We start from the raw sequence: 18,463 nt of genomic DNA, 5'->3' as shown, positions 1-18,463 counted from the left end.
CTGCTTTGAAAGTCATTTTTTCAGGGAAATGGCCATTCAGTTTGAGTTTCTGACTTTATACAATCAAAAGTAAATCTTTAATGGCACATTTTCTATGTTATTTCAGATAAGAATCCAAATAGTATATTACGCCTACCTCCAAAGTGCTGCTTCAACTGCATAAGAGAACTTACTGCTTTGTATTATGTTCATTAATGTACTTCATTGACAACCCTTTCTTTCCCTAGACCAGTGCATTTTCACCAGCTTTTATCATTTTTTATTTATGTTTTTAACTAAAACATGTAAATTATGTATATTCATGGGGTGCCATGTGATGTTTCTGTACAAGTATACGTTATGCAAAGTTTAAATCAATTAAACATATCTACTTTCTCTGTTAATACTTCTTTATGGTGAAAACATTCAAATCCTCTCTTCTAGCTTTAAAAAATATATGTGTGTAAACAACACATTATTGTCATCTAGGGTCACCCTCCTATGCAGTAAAGCACCAGAAATTCTTTCCTCTAACTGTAACTTAGCACCCACTGATTAAGCTTAGCCTGTCCTTCCCGCCCTGTTAGTCACCACAGGCTTGAGAAACAACATTCTGCTCTCAACTTCTTTGAGATCACCTTTTTAAATTCCACATATGAATAATGTGGAATATTTGTCTTTCTTTGCCTGGTAATATTTAACTTAACATAATGACCACTACTACCATCCAATTTGCTGCAAATGACCAGATTCCATTGTGCTCTGTACCCCATTTTCTTTATCCACTCATCAGTTGACGGACAGCTGGTTATTTCTATTTCTTGGGTACTTAGAACACTGCTACTAAGCATATAGGAGTGTAGATATCTCTTTGACAGACCTGTTTCATCTCCTGTGGGTATACACCCAGGAGCAGGATTGTTGGATCATATAGTAGGTTCTTTTCTACTTTTTAAGGACTCTCCACACTCTTTTCCACAATCGTTCTACTAACTCATATTCAAACCAACTGTGCTTGGAGGTTTCTTTTTCTCCACATCTTTGCCAGTGCTTTCCATCTTTTATTTATTTATTTGGTAATAGTCATTTTTCCCAGGGTGAAGTAATTGTGGTTTTAATTTGCATTTTCCCGATGATTAGTGTTGTTAAGAATTTTTTAATGTACGAGTTGTCCAATTGTGTGTCTTCCTTTGAAAAATGTTTATTCTATCACTCAAATTCAATTTGGACTTTTTTTTTCCCTATTGAGTTGTTTGATTCACTTATATATTCTGGTTATTAGCTCTGTCAGATGAACAGTTCTCAAATATTTTCTACCATTCTTCTTTGTGGTGCTGCGGATTGAACTCAGGACCTTCTGCATGCTAGGCAAGCACTCTACCAACTGAACTATATCCCTAGTACCTTTTTCTCCCATTCTATAGGTCGTCTTTTCACTGTGTCAATGGTTTCCTTTTCTGTGCAGAACTGTTTAGTTTGATGAAATCCCCTTTGTTTATTTTTGCTTTTGTTTCCTACACTTTCGGGGTCTTGTTCAAAATATCTTTGTCCATGCTAATGCCCCAAAGAGTTCCCTTTAAGTTTTCTCTAAGTTTCAAGTCTTATATTTCGTCTTTAATCTATTTTGAGTGAATTTGTGTTATGTGGTGAGACAGAAATTTAGTTTCATTGTTCTGCCTGCAGTTACCCAATTTTCTCACCACTATTTATTGAAAATACTGTCGTTTCTCCAATGTGTGTTCGTAGCACCTTTGTCAAAGATCAGTTGGCTGTGAATGTTTTCTCTAGGTTCTCTATTCTGGTCCATTGGTCCATGTGCCTGTTTATGTGTCCATCTCATGCGTTTTAATCAACATAGCTTTGTAGTATATCCTGAAATCAGCCAGTGAAACGCTTTTTACTCTTTTTCCTTTTACTCAAGATTGTTTTGGTTGTTCAGAGTTTCTTGGTGATTCCACACAAATTTTAGGAACTTTCTTTTTCTAAGTCTGTGAAAAATGTCCCTGGTATTTTGATAGGAATTACGCTGACTCTCTGGATTATTTTTGGGTGGTATGAACATTTTAACAATGTTGATTCTGACAATGCCATGAGCATGGGATATCTTTACATTTCCTATGTCCTCTTCAATTTCTTTCATCAGCATTTTATAATTTTTATTATAGAGATTTTTCACCTTGGTTGAATTTATTGTTAGGTATTTTAACTTTTTTGTACCTATTGTAAATAGGATTGCTTTCTTGATTTCTATCTCAGATAGTTAAGTATTGATGTATAAAAATGCTATTGATGTTGGTATGTTAATTTTATATCATGAAATTTTGCAGAATTCATTTATTAGTTCTAATAATTTTTGTCACAATCTTTGAGGTTTTCTACATTTAAGATGTTGTCATCTGCAAACAGTGATAATTTGACTTCTTCCTTTCCAATCTGGGTCTTCTTTATTTATTTTGCTTGCCTGGTTGGGATTTCCAATACATTGAATGAAAGTGGTGAAAGTGTGCAGTCTTTCCTTGTTTAGTCTCCCCTCATTCAGTATGATTTTTGCTGTGGGCTTGTTGTACATGACCTTTATCATATTGAGGTATGTTTCTTCTATGTCTTATTTGCTTAGGGTTTTTATCATAAAGGAGAATTAAATTTTTATCATAAAGGGAATTTTTATCATAAAGGGAAATTGAATAAATGACTTTTCTGCATTTATTACAATGATCATATGGTTTTTGTCCTTTATTCTGTTGACATGGTGCAACCACATTTATTAATTTGAGTATATAGAATCATCTTTGCACCAGTGGGATGAATCCCACTTGACCATGGTGAATAACCTTTTAAATAAGCTATATCTATATATTTGTATTTATACAGCTTATTTAAAAGGTTATTCACTGTGTGAGCAGTATTTTATTGAGAATTTTTGCATCTTTGTTCATCAAGGATACGGACCTGTAGCTTTCTCTCTCTCCCCGTGTGTGTGAGTGTGTGTGTGTGTGTGTGTGTGTGTGTGTGTTTGTGTCCTTGTCTGGTTTTGGCATCAGAGTAATGCTAGATTTTTAGGATGATTTTGGAAAAATTTCCTTCTCTTCAATTTTTTAAAATAACTTAAGAGGAATTGGTATTAGTTGTGACTCCATCTTGGATCTCAATAATTTTCTGGAAAATGCTTCACCAAGGAAATAGGGGACCCTCCAGAATACCAAGAGCCAGGTGGCAGCTTGAGGCCATTCCAGACAGATACAGGGAAGAAGAAATTACTGGAAAGAAGAGGACCACTTTTCAGAGGTGGAGGGCATGGCCTGGTTGGTGTCAGGCTGGGATTTGTGAGGATATGGGCCTCCTTGTGGCAAGACTAGTCCCAGTCTCCTAAACAATAACTTAGTGACTACATCTCCTTTCTCCCCGCAACAGGTCAATTGTTTTCTCCATGTTATGCTGCCTGGGGTTGAGGAAAAATTGGTATGGGCTGTGGCCACCAACACCAGATCTTACCACAGCTTACCAAGACCAGTGGATGTGGTATTAGGACTGAGACCTATTGTGCTGTGGGCTGCCTGCTGCTGGGGTAGAGTCAAGGACTGACATTGCTGCAGCCAGCTGGAGGTTATGCTGGCTGGGATATGTCAGACCAACAGAGATGGATGATATCTGCCTAGCAGAGGGTCAGATCCAGAGGTTCCATCCTCAGGTACTGGCCTAGGAATAAGGACTGTAATGACTGGCCCAGGGTTAAGTTTGATTGACCTACCACTGAGTTCCAAGACACAGTCCTGTGCTCACTTTCTTGCTCCACTCCTCAGCAGCTAGAATCTTGCGCCTCATTTTGCTGCCTGAGGTCAGGGGTGGTGTGGGATGCAGTGCTTTGGCTGTCCAGGCTGATGATAAACCGGATTACATGTGAGTCTCACAGCCACAGGGATTCTGCAGCTGAATTGATTAAATTGCATAATCGATGGGGGCACCCCAAGCACACAGAGTTGGTGATGATGCAGTCCAAAGCACAAGCCCATCCTATCAGGGCAGAGATCACTGCTTGATGCCAGAGTAGGTCCAGAGGCTCCATCTATGAGCATTGAGCTAGAGACTGGGGCCTTTGGGCTCTATCTGGTGCTGGGTTTTATCATGATGAGCCCACATTGATCTCAACCAAAGTCCTATGCTTTCTTTTCTGCATTATTCCCTATTGGAGTCTTATTCTTCACCTTTCTTCCCGAAGTTTAGGAAAGAGTGGCCCAGACACTCCCTTGGCCACTTGACTAAGGAGGATCCAAATACTCAAGGGGCAGGAGACTTGGTGCCTTGTAATATACTGGCTTTTGCTGTGGTGGATCTGGTACTGGGCTTCAAGTCTAAGGTATAGACTTAATCCCCTCTCCTTTCCCTCAGGTAGCATCTAGGAGTTGTGGGAAGGGTCTTACAGGCAACTCCTCCTTCCAGCCTTCTTCCATGTATTATTCTTTCTTTGCTGTGCTAAGACCGGGCACTGTGTTCTCTTACCTGGCTTCCTTAGCTCTTGTGAAGGTGGATTGGTAAAAGAAAAGCTGTCCATCTTGGTATCTCTTTGGAGAGACAAACACTGGAGCATCTTACCATCTTGATCCCTCCATTGTTGGTTTTTGTTAGTCTGTATTGGGAGTAGTTTGGAACTCAATCATTTCTCCCCACCCCTTCTCTCTCATTACAGGGGATTGAACCCAAGGACACTCAACCACTGACCTACATTTTTTATTTTGAGACAGGGTCTTATTAAGTTGCTTAGGGCCTAACTAAGTTGCTGAGACTGGCTTTGAACTGGCGATCCTCCTGCTTCAGCCTCCTAAATCACTGTGATTCTAGGTATGCACCACTGTACCTGGCCTTATTATTGTCTCTTAATTGAACATCTATACTGATGGCTCTATCCTTCTTAAGACATCTGTCCTGGCTCCATTATTTGTATTTTTCATTATAATTGAATGATCTCTGTTTTCTGTCTTTCAGTTCTTCTCAAAACATAGTATAAATATGAGTTCCTTCATTGGAGTTTTAGGACTATGACCCCATCATAGCAATATGTCTTAAGATGTATTAGGGTGAGTTAATTTTAAAATTTCAGATCCTCCAGTCAAATTTTATATAAAGAGTTCTTAATTTTAGCCAAAATTAATCAAGTTATAAATACTTATAAGTAAGGGAATACTTAAGTTGTACTGTTATTTCAGAATATTGTTTTACAATAATGTTTATTGCCATAGAGAATATTAATAATTCACAAGCATTAGATGTGTCACAGTGAAATGTAAATAAATGGAACACAGCACATTCTGTAGCAAAAATAGTTATTCAACTGTTATAGCTCTTCTTCCTCAATTAGTATTGATAATAGAGTTTATTACAAAAGAAAATAATGTGTCTTCAATAGTACCTTGCAAGTACATTTTCTGCACTACAAATTCTGTAAAAGATTAATTGATGTTCTACTGTTAAATGATTCTTTGCTTAGTAAGTGTGAGAAACAAGTGAAACAACACTAACTAGAATTTTTTTATGTGAGGACACTATAGAGTTTTCAATATATTGGTATTCATTTTATAATTCAGAAAGAGAGGAAAAGGTATTATAATGAGGAAATCTAATTACATCCCTTTTCTTTCATGGTTTATACTTTCTATGCCTTATCCAAGAAATCTTTGTGAATATTTTCTCCTATGCATTTTTTTCAGGAACCTTACAATTTTCAGCTTTTACATTTAGGTCTATGAACCATTTTTTGTTAAATTTTATGTATATTAATGAGTTAAAGAATAGATAATACTTTTTCAAAATTCCCAGTTTTTCTACATAATTTGTTGAAAAGTTCATCTTTTCACTATCTTACCCAGACCCAATTGTCAAAATCAGTTGGCCATTAATTTGTGGATTTACCCCAGACTCTCTTCTCTGTTCCATTGTTTTACTAACCTCAGGCCTCTAGCACATTGCTCTGATTATTATAGATTTATACTGTATCTTGAGATCTGGTAGTACAGATTCTCCATCTTTGATCTTTCTCCAAAGTATTTTGTCTCTTCTAGGACCTTTGCACCTGCATATCAATTTCTGAATCTTCTTATCAAGTTGTATAAGAAAATCTGCTGGGATTGCACTGAATCTATAGATAACTTTAGGTACATTTCAAATGTTACTAATGTTGAATTTCCAAATAGTGATATATCTCTCAAAGCATTTAGATGAAAGATTGGCAATCATTCTTTGTAAAGGGTAAAGCATTAGTATTTGATGCTTTTGATGCTTTATTAAATTATATGGTATCTATTGCAACACCTCAATGGCAAAAGCAGCCATAGCTATATATATATACACACACACACACACACACACACACACACACATAGCTGTATTGCTGGGTGCAGTTGTGCATGCCTGTAATCTCAGAGGCTGGGGAAGATGAGGCAACTCAGAGAGGTGCTAAGAAATTCAGCCAGACCCTGCCTCTAAATAAAAAATATATATGAAAAAGGGGGTAGGAAAGTGGCTTAGTGGCTAAGTGCCTCTGGATTCAATCATAAAAATTAAAAATAAGCATAGCTGCATTGTAAAATCAAAAATAGATCACAGACTATAGACTATAGTTTGCTAATTTCTGATATAGATCATCTTCAAATATTCTCAACAGTATTTTTAGTTAATTATTATTTTATATTGGATAGTTTTATAAATTATATTTTTAAAACATCATAATCATGAATAGCATACATATAAAATTATAATTTGTTTTTAAATATTTACTTTGTATGCCATGGCTCTGCTGAATTTTCTAGTAATTTTTTGGTAGATTTCTCAGTAACCTATTGCCTGCAAATAATGGCAGTTTACCTATTTATTTCCAATGTTTATGAACTTTTTTCTTTTTACTGTTTTGTTGCATTCCTCAGGACTTCTGGTACCTGTTGAACAAGAGTGATAAGAGCAAACATCTGACAACATCAGCAAACATCAGCAAACAGCTGACTCCAGGGAAAAGACAGTCATCTTTCACTACAAAGTAACATATTAACTGGAGATTTTCTCATAGATTCCTATTATTAAGTTCAGGGAGGTTTTTTTATTTTTATTTATTTATTTTTTCTATTTCTAGTTTCCTAAGTGGTTTTATCATGACTCAATACTGAATTTTGTCAAATGTTTTTCTCTGCTCAATTAATATTGATAATTGTATTGATCAGCTTTTGAATGTTAAATCAGCCTTGCATTACACAGTTGTTCCTGTTTTTTTTAAAACTATATAAGTCAATTAGATTTGTTATGCTAATGTTTTGTCAGGAATTTTTATGCAATGTTCAAAAGAGGTATTCATATATGCACTTCTTTTTATGTAATATCTTTGTTTGGCTCTTGGCAGGTAAGAGCAGACCTCTTAAGAAAAGTGGGAAAATATTTCCTATTCTACATTTCTTGAAGAATTTGTGTAAAATTGGCTGTATTTTCTCCTAATTATTTGGAGAATTTGTCAATTAAACCATCTGGACCTGGAGTTTTCTCTGTGGAAAGGATTTTAATTATAAATGTGATTTCTTTAAAAGATATTGATCAATGTAGACATTCTATTTCCTTCAGTTTTTGTAACTTGTGACTTTCAAGGAGTTTATCCCTTTCTTTGGAGATGTCAAGTTTGTTGCTATGAAGTTCTTTTTTAATATCATTAATATCATTTCTTTGGATGTCTATAATAATATTGCTTCATTGCTGTTATTGGTAATTTGTATTTCTTTCCTTTTATAATCAATTCAACAAAAGATTTATTTTATCCAAGAATATTATTGATAATTTCCAATAAATAATTTGTTATCATTTTTTCCCTTCCCATTTCAGTTCTCATTTTCATTGTTTATTTTGTGGTTTTCCTTTTTTCGGGTTCTTAAGATTAAGTTTATTCCACTGACTTTTATCACTTTTATTTCTAATATAAGTATTTATAGCTATAAATTACTAAGCACTCTGTTAACTGCATCACTCAAATTTGATATATTTTTCCATTATTATTCAGTGAAAAGTGTTTTATAATTCCTTTTGTGATTTCTTCTTTGATCCATGGTTTATTCAGAAACTTGTTTAATTCAGAAAATTGTCAGAACATGCCTTGGGAAATTGCAGAACACTCTTGTTATTTACACTTAGGATATAATGCAGTTTGGAATACAAAATATGGGGAGAAGATGGCCCCAGAGGTGATCCAAAGGAAAAAAGTATGTAAACATCCTACCCATATAGGGATACATGTTTACTCTAGGGAATTATCTAAGACTGAGGCTCATCTTAGGAAGGGGCACAGTGTGAGCAAGATATTTTTAGAATCAGAGTAATCATGACACTAATTATCAGGAGACCTTTGGAGATATTTTGCTTGATGCAGAAAAAAAAATAAATATTATAAACATTCTATTACAGAATACAAGTCTCAAATGAATAAAATTAATCATACAAAGAATAACTTTGCTGTATTATCAGACACCATTTAATTCTATAAAGGACAAGAAAAAAAGCAACTTGTATACAAGTATGAACCATAGTCATAGTAAGTAAGCTAGTGTCAAAATTCATAATGTATGTTAAATAATAAGTTACTAACCTGGGAGACATGCTAAAGGTAGATAAATGCAATAAATAAAATTTATGTGCATTAGTTATCTTTCCATCACTGTAATAATTGTCTGAGACAATCAACTTGGCTTTGGCTCACAGTGGTGGAGGTTTTAGTTCATGGTCAGGTCAATCTATTGCTTTTAAGCTCTGGTGGAGGGGTGCCAGGTGACAGTGGCAGGATCATTTGGCAGAGGAAAAACCATTCACCTCATGCCTGGGAAGAGAAAGAGGAATAGGAAGGGCTGGGGTCCTGCTATCTCTTCAAGGGCATGCTCGCAGTGACTAGAAGACCTCCCACCTAGGCCCCACTCAAAATTTTCACCACCTTTCAATAGTGCCAAAATGGAAACTAAGACACTTGGATCTTTAAGATCTAAACTAGAGCAATATGGCAAAACAAATAAAAATACCACTTACAGAAACAGAGTCAGTTATGATAATCCTCTTCTCAGATTTTTTTTTTTTCTGAGAAATGGCTATTGCCTTCTTTTCAATGGTTTTATTGGTGCATTAGCGTTACATATAATACTTGAGTTCATTTTGAAATAATCATACAATTTGTCATTTTGAATTTGGAATTTAATTTGTTCCATTTCAGTCCCAGGTCTTTTCTTTCCCTCTCTTCCTCCTTCTCCTTACTCCTCTTCCTCTACTCTATTGGTATTTCTTCTATTTATTTACTTTTAATTGGTGTTTTATAGATGTACATAAAGAGAGATTTCACTATTGTATATTTATACATGCACATAAGTTTATCAAATTCATTCTGTATTTCCTCTTCTTTCCTATCCCTCCTCCCTCCACCTCAATCTCCTTCTTTACTCCACTGATCTTCCCTCTGTCCTTAGGATATATGAAATCCTCTCCCTCCTTTCCCCCCTTAACTTGCTGTAGCTTCTTCATATAAGAGAAAACATTAACCCTTGTCTTTCTGATTCTGGCTTATTTCACTTAGCAAAATGTTCTCAAGTTCCTTCCATTTACCAGCAAATGCTGTGACTTCATCTTCTCTATAACTCAGTAAAACTCCAGTGTGTACATATACCACGTTTTCTTTATCTGTTCTTCTGTTGTCAGGCAAGCTGATTCTATACCTTGGCTATTGTGAATTGTATTTCTATAAACATTATGGCTGCATTCCTATTGTATGCTTATTTTAGATCTTTTGGAAATGAAGGAGTGGGATAGCTGGATCATGTGGTGGTTCCATTCCTAATTTTTTGAGGGATCTTCATGCTGCTTTCCAGGGTGGTTTTACTAATTTGCATTTCCACCAAAAATGTATGAGTATACCTTTTTCCCTACATCCTTACCAACATTTATTATTATTTGTATTCTTGATAATCACCATTATGCATGGAATGAGATGAAGTATCAGTGTAGTTTTGATTTGCATTTTCATGATTGGTAGAGGCATTGAACACTTTTTTCATATCTGTTGTCCATTTCTGTCTTATTTTGAGAAATGTCTATTTAGGTTTTTTGCCCATTTATTAATTGGGTTATTTGGATTCTTCTTTTTCATTTTTTTTTCCTTTTTTGTTGTTGTTGTTTTGGTGTTAAACTTTTTGAGTTCTTTATTTCTTGCCCCACCTGAGGAGCAGGTGACAAAGATTTTCTCTCATTTTTAGGCTCTCTTTTTATACTCTTAATAATTTCCTTTATTGTGCAGAAACTGTTTTATATGATACCATCCAAATTGTTTATTCTTGGCTTATTTCTTGAGCTTTAGGAGTCTTGTGAAGAAAGTCAAAGTCTGTGCCAATATGTTGGAGTTTGAGCCTACCTTTTGGCCTAGCATTTGCAGAGTATCTGATCTAATTCCTAGGTCTTTGATCCACTTTTAGTTTATTGTTGTGCAGAATGAAAGATAGGGATCATGTTTCATTCTTGTACATTTCAATATCCAGTTTTCCCAGAACAATTTGTTAAAAAGTTTGTCATTACTCCATCATATCTTTTTGGCATGTTTTCTGAGAATCAGATGATTATATCTATGTGGGTTTGTCTCTGTGTCTTCTACTCTATTCCATTGGTCTTCACGGCTGTTTCGATGCCAGTACCTCAGTTTTTGTTACCTTAGCTCTGGGGTATAATTCAATGTTCAGTATTGTGATGTCTCTGGAATTGATCTTCTTGATCAGGAATGAGGTGTCTATTCTTGGCTTCTTATTCTTTCATATGAATTTTAGGACTGTGTTTTAGTCAGCTTTTTCACTGCAGTGAGTAAAAGATCTGACCAGAACAATTATAGAGTTTCATTAGGAGGCTCATGGATTCAGAAGTGTCAGTTCATGTATAGCAGGCTCCACTCCACTGGACTTGAGGTAATGGCAGAAGAGTGTAGCAGAGGGAAGCAGCTCACATAATGATCAGTAAGGAGAGAGAGAGAGAGAGAGAGAGAGAGAGAGAGAGAGAGAGAGAGAGAGACTGACTCAACTTGCCAGATACAAAATATATACCCTCCAGGCATGCCCCTCATACCACACCTTACCTGCCTTCAGTTACCACTCAGTAAATCCGCATCAGGGGATTAATTCACTGATTTGAGTTAAGGCTATAGTAGTCCAATCATTTCTCCTCTAAACCTTCTTTCATTGTCTCACACATGAGCTTTTGGGGGACACATCACATCAAAGCCATAACAATTTTTTTTCTAGTTCTCTGAGGAATGTCATTGGCATTTTGATGAGGATTGCACTGAATCTGTACACTGCTTTTAAAGAAAGCATTTTGATATAGTGCTTATCCAAGAACATGGGAGGTCTTTCCCTCTTTTAATTTCTTTGTTTGGTGTTCTATAGTTTTTATTGGAGAGAGCTTTCACCTTCTAGGTCATATTTATGCCTAAGTTTGTTATTTTATTTTATTTTTTTGAGGTTATTGTAAATGGAATCATTTCGTACTCTCTTTTTCAACAGATTCTTTATTGGAGTATAGACATCAATTGATTTATGAGTGCTGATCTTATATCTATATCTATTTCTATCTCCCTGGAAGTCTTCTAGTGGAGTTTTATTGGGTCTTCTAAATGTAGGATCATATCATCAGCAGAGATAATTTGAACTTTCCTTTTCCTATTTGTATCCCTTTAATTTCCTTTTCTTGTCTGATTGATGTGCTAGAGTTTCAAGGATCATGTTGAGTAGGAGTGTTGAAAGCTGGCTTCCTGTCCTGTTTCTGTTTTTAGAGGAAATGCTTTCAGTTTTTCTCCATTAAATATGATGTTGATCTTGGGTTGGTCTAGTATAACTTAAGTTCCTTCTATCACTAGTTTATCTAGCATTTTTAAATATGAAGTTCTACTGGACTTTGCCATTTGCTTTTTCTACATTCATTTAGATGATCCCTTGAGTCGTGTCCTTAATTCTATGTATTATTGATTTGTGTATGTTGAACAAACCTTACATTCCTGGGATGAAACCCACTTGATCATGGTGTACTATCTTCTTACTATGTTTTTGAATAATATTTGCCAATATTTTGTTATGAACTTGGTATCTATGTTCACTAATGGTATTGGTCTGAAGTTTTCCTCCCTGCTGTGTTTTTGTCTAATTTTAGTATCAGGGTAATACTAGTTTTATAAAATGAATTTGACAGCATTCTCTCTTTTCTATTTCATGCAATAATTAAGAATGATTGACATTAGTTCTTCTTTAAAGATTTGGTAGAACTTGGCTGAGGATCTGTCTGGGCCTGGAACTTTCTTTGTTGGAAGGTTTTTTAATACCTGTTTCATTTTCATTACTTGATTTTGGTTTATTGAAGTTTTCTATATCCTCTTGGTTCAATTTGGGTTAGTCATATGTCTCCAGGAATCTGTCAATATCTTCAAATTTTTCTAGTTTATTGTAGTATCAATTTTCAAAATAGTTTCTAATGATTCTCTGGATTTCAGTAGAGTATGTAATGATATCTCCTTATTCATGTCTAATTTTATTAATTTGGGTCAGTCTTCTCCTTTTTTGGTTAGTTCGACTGAGGGTTTATCAATCTTGTTTATCTTTTCAGAGAACCAACTCTTTTTTCCATTCTTTGTATTTATTTTTAAATTTTCAATTTCATTAATTTTGGCTCTAATTTTAATTATTTCCTGTTTTTTTCTCATTTACTAATTTAGGTTATTAGTTTTTCTACAGCTTTAAAGTATGAGATTAGAGTATTTATTTTTCACCTTTCAATTTTTTAAAGGTAGGAACTCAGTGCCATAAACTTTCCTCTTAGAGCTAGTTCATACTGTGCCAGAGATTTTGATGTGTTTTATCTGCATTCTCATTTGCTTTTAAGATTTTTTTCTCCCCTGATTTCTTCTGTGATCAATTCCTCATTTAAAAATATATTATTTAGTCTCCAAGTATTAGAATGTTTTCTGTTTTCTATCTTGTCACTGATTTCTAATTTCATTTCATTATGATTTGATAGGCTGCAGGGAACTAACTCTATTTTTTTTTTGTATTTCCTAAAATGTGCTTTGTGTTATAGTATATGGTCTATTTTAGAGAATGTTCCACAAGCCATTGAGAAGAAAGTGAATTCTTAGTTGTTTGTGGATGAAATATTCTATAAATGTCAGTTAGTTCCATTTGATTAGTAGTATTTCTGAGTACTGAAGAGCCTTTACTTTGTTTATGTCTGAATGAAGCATCCAATGGTGAGAGAGGTATGTTGAAATCCCCCAGTTGTTGCTTTGGAGTCTATTTGATTCTTTATAATTGAGAAGGGTTTGTTTTATGCGGGTAGATTCACACAGTTTGGGACGTAAATATTTACAATCCTCTTATCTTTTTGTTGGGTATTTCCTTAACCAATACGAAGTGACCTTCTTTGTCTCTTTTGATCTATTTTGGCTTGAGGTCTATTTGTCTGATATGAGGGTAATTACCCTGCTTGATTTCAGTTTCCATTTGCGTGGTATATATTATCCATCTTTTTATCTTCAGTCTGGGACAATCTTTATCTGTAAGGTTAGTCTCTTTATAAACAACATGTTATGGGTCTTGTTTTTTAATCCCATATGCCAATATAAGCCTTTTTTTTTTAAATTTCTTTTTGTTGTTGTTATTGATGGACCTTTACTTTTTATATTCAGTGCTGAGGATTAAACCCCAGTGCCTCACACATGCTAGGCCTGTGCTCTACCACTGAGCCACAACCCCAGCCCCAATATATGCCTTTTGATTGAAGAGTTTAGACCATGTATATTCAGTGTTATTATACAGAGATTATTTTAATTTTCTGCCATATTGATTAACATATCCTGATTAATTCAGAATTGATTCTTTTAATTGACTATTCTTGTGAGATTCACCGATATATTGGCTCAGATATTTATTTTTTGTTTCTTCTGCATGAAATATTTCATCATATATGTTTTGTGGTGCTGGGTTAGTGGTTATTAATTAGTTTGATTTTTGCTCATATGGAAGGTTTTTATTTCATCTAAATTCTGAAAATTAATTTTTCTGCATACAACAATCTTGTTTGGCACCTGTTTTCTTTCCGTGTTTGGTATATATTATTCCAAGTTCTCCTGGGCTCGTAGGAACTGGGTTGAGAAATCAGTTGAAATTCAAATTGGCTTACCTTTAAATGTGACTTGCCTGGTTTATCTTGTGAATTCTAACCTTATTCTGTGTATTAAGATTTTCATTATAATGTGACTTGGAGAGGATCATTTTTATCTTGCTTTATTTGGAGGTTTATATGCCTCTTGTATTTCGATTTCCATCTCATTTCTAATACTTGGAAAGTTTTGTTGTTGTTGTTGTTATTGATTTTTGGGTTTTATGAGAAAAAGGAAAGAGAAGGTTTATTGTTTTGCTAGCAAAGAATAAACACAGGGGATAACTGTCCCAGAGGCTGTGATTCTGCCCATCAGCAGGAACAGGGGGCTTTTAAAAAGGTGATTCAATGGCTACATTTCATGTGTTCTCTGTTGGAGTTTTAATTCACTTGTTAATTTAGGGGAGAGTCATTTCTGAGATATTCTGGTAGCATCTCCAAAGTCTGGATTACTTTGTTTCTATGGTGGGTGTTAGAGTCTGTAAACAAGTCTGGATGGCTCCTGGCAAAATGCCAGAGGGAGTGGTTTGCGAAGTAACACCAGGGAGCCATTAAGTGTGGAGATTCCTTATTGGTTGACTGATGTATCTAGTTTATGCTAATTAGATAAGCTGTGTGGAATGTATAAATACTGCTCCTGTCCTACAATAAACGGCTCCTATTCCTGCTGTATCAATGTACACAAGTTGTTCGTCACCTCCCGGTTATTTTGCCCAGCCAGCCGGGCTGCGGCAGATGGTGGCCCATTACGGGGAGCCCCGGGACACTCGGGGGTAAGTGATGAAAAAAAAAGCTGCCCGTCCATAGATAGGACGGGAGCAAATCTGCTCGTCCCTAGACAGATAGGGCGAGAGGAAAAATGGCCATTTCAAGAAAATGGAGAAGATTGATACAGTATGTTTGTGTCTTGTTTTGTCTCAGTGTATTGTATTGTCTTTGTGATGAAAATATGGAAGGGGTGAGAAGTAAATTACTAAGGGAAGAAGGCACCCCAGTGGAACCAAGAATAGTTAGGGCATGTGTTGATGGAAGCCCAGGAACTCTAGTCAGAAAGAAAAAGAAAGTTCAGAAGAAGAAGGATTATCAGGAAAAAAGTTGCAGCAAAAGGCTATTACTAAATACTTTTCGTTACCGGAGGGTGCTTGAAGTGGAGAGGCGGCTGCCGAGTGTGCAAGCCGGTCACAGCGCAGCAAGGAATTTCCAAGAGGCGACAGCAACTGGCCCTTCCCCGCTTCCTGGCCAGGGAGCTGGCTCTTCCACTGCCGCGAGCCCAAATCTAGACCTGACCTGGAGGCACAGTCTCCCGGGCTCTTGCTCCCTGTGCCCAGTGGCAGTTTGAGTCCGGAACACTCCCGGACTCTCCCCAGGGCCATCTGGGGCTGCCCAGGACGCTGCAGGCGGAAGACGGCCCACATCCCTGATGTTTGGTCATTTCCAAGGCTAGTAACTACAATGGTTCTCCCACACCTGGAAGCTGATGAGTAATGAGCACTATTAATGCTTATTTCAAATGTAAAAAACCTTGAGATAATGTACTAAATTGTTCAGAAGGTTGTTTTCTTAGTAGAATGCTACAGGATTTTCTTTAGCCATCCTGAGTTCCTGCCTTCGTCCCAGTGCCGGTGAGGATGAGGGTGGAAGAATTTCCAGTGTTGCTGAAAACCGGACAAGACTTCGGCTGAGAACCGGAGGAGACTTCGGATTAAGCTAGCTGCCTGCAGAACTTACCTGGACTGTGATCTACCTGGACTGTAAGTTAATCTATTGAGACACTGCTTTACCTGGACTGAGGCAACAAACTGTAATCTACAACAAATTGAAACTCGGTATCTTTGCTAACGGTGTCATTGCTGGTATAATTTTTCCAAGGGCTTCTTGCATGGAGCCATCAATTGGCTTGGTATTGTGGCATTTTGTATCCTCCCTTTCTGTTTGTAGCAGGTTATTTATGGTGTTTCTGTAAAAACCACTATGGTCATTATTTAAATTAAACAAAAGGGGGAAATGTTAGAGTCTGTAAACAAGTCTGGATGGCGCCTGGCAAAATGCCAGAGGGAGTGGTTTGTGAAGTAACACCAGCTAGCCATTAAGTGTGGAGATTTCTTATTGGTTGACTGATGTATCTAGTTTATGCTAATTAAGATAAGCTGTGTGGAATGTATAACTACCGCTCCTGTCCTACAATAAACGGCTCCTACTCCTGCTGTATCAACGTACACAAGTTGTTCGTCACCCCCTGGTTATTCTGCTGCAGCGGGACTGCTGTGCTCAAGGACAGGAAAATATGCCTAAAATGGAGAAGAAAGATAATCCTGTTTCCCCTGAGATTAGGGTGGAGGAGAGATTAAGGAGGAGCAGGGAGAGAGGAAGAGAAAGAAACACGTGCATTTAAAAAATAAGTTGCTGTGGAGGAGCAGCAAGGGCTATATTCAAAGCATAAAGTAGACCACTGTTACATTTCCCCACTGTTAATTTCTACATTCCATTTCTATTTTTTTAAAAATGGGCAATGACATCTCCAAACTGCTTCTTGCTGAAAAGGGGTGAAGTTGGGGGAAGTAACCCAAAGTCCTTGTTCTCTATCAGGTGGGGTGTGGACAGAAAGGGCATTCAACACTGGAGCAGTCCAGAGGTCTACAGTGGCTGATGGCTGGTGACAAGGCATACATAGGGCAGGGGTCATGCTAAGCCAACAATGAACAATACAGTAAAGCATTACTTTTTGTAAACAATTAGCACAAAGGCAAACAGTCAGTCTCTGAAAACCATGAGGACAGTAACAAATAATCTTATCAGTGAAAACCAGGACTAGTTTATGTCTAATTTCTCCAGGCCTTAGTTTCTCCATTTGTAAAATATGAATCCATTGTTTCACCTCTGAACATTCTTACATTGTGTCTCCTAGCTTTTACAGGACCCTTATGTGTAAATCTTCTCAGAGCCATTATATACACACACATATACCTATTTATCTATCTATATAAATGTATGCAAGATGTGTATCAATGTATGTATGTACATACATACATACCTAGGTGGCTCAGATTTTGCTTTTACCACACATTTAAAACTGTGAATTTAATTTTGACAAAATAAATTCAATAAACACTAATTGAGGGTCTACTATTTCCCAGTCAGAGGGCCAAAATCAACATCATTTTAACTTCACCTGTTGACACAGACGTATTATTGTTCTCCACTTTATCTTACATTCTTTGATTGTTAATGTTATGATATGTTGCCAAAAATACATAAATTTAGCTGGGTATGGTGACACATACCTGTTATCCAAGCCACTCGGTAGCTTGAGGCAGGAGGATCAAGAGTTTTCGACCACCCTTTACAACTTAGCCATACCTTAATAAGATAAAATGAAATGAAATAAAATAAACATGTTAATTTAAACCATAGAACTAATTCAAGATAAGTATGGGCCATGTGTCCACAAGCATGTGATGTAAAGCAAAATTTATTTTTATAATTTGTCACTGAAATAAATGTCAACAAGATCATTCATATTGTATACGTCTATGATACACTTTCTTATTATAAACTAAATATGGTGATTAATGTTTTTTGAATTGGATTTTGACTGATAAATATTAAAGGACTGCTTAGTGTTAGCACATTAACTCTTGACTCTAAACCTCTTCTCCATCCTCCAATGCATTTAATATTCAATGAATTTAAAATATACAAAGAATTCAATGTATATTATTGGTTTTGAGGCATCTCCAGCTTGAGACCAACGTATTTTCCTTCTATGCCACTGGTGTATTTAGGCATATTAGGTTTTAAAAATTCACCCATGTTTATTAGGAACAGTCCAAAGTTTGTGAGTAATAAAACTCTGCTAACCTCTGTCAGTCACTTTGTTTAAATAGCCTATGTCTGTGGTAGGCCTGCAACCCCCAGGGCAGTTTCATTACAGAAACAGGAGATCAAGAGGAAACAATCCAAGGAAACTGATGAGTTTCCTCCCTGGTGGTGCCTAAAATTACCCTGTGCAAATAAATATCAGACAGAACAACACTACCTGAGAGTCAGTGGGCTTCTTCCCTCATGTACGCTCTGGTTTAGAAGCACTGGAGTATAGTTATCAATTCAGAAGCAGCAGAGGGAGGAGGTCTGTTATCAAGCCAGATTACCAGAGTGCAAGTCCTTGCTGGGGCAGTCACTTGCCCAGAGACTTGATACATGTTGTCTAATTTCTCCAGGCCTTAGTTTCTCCATTTGTAAAATAGAGATAATAATCGTTCATATTTCATTGTAGTGGTGTGAGGATTTAATTGAGTTA

This window comes from Marmota monax, unplaced genomic scaffold (assembly GCF_021218885.2).
Source record: "Marmota monax isolate L192 unplaced genomic scaffold, Marmota_monax_Labrador192_F-V1.1 WCK01_AAM20220418_F8-fsc00039, whole genome shotgun sequence".
Lineage (NCBI taxonomy): Eukaryota > Metazoa > Chordata > Mammalia > Rodentia > Sciuridae > Marmota > Marmota monax.
Note: the sequence above shows the minus strand (reverse complement) of the source record.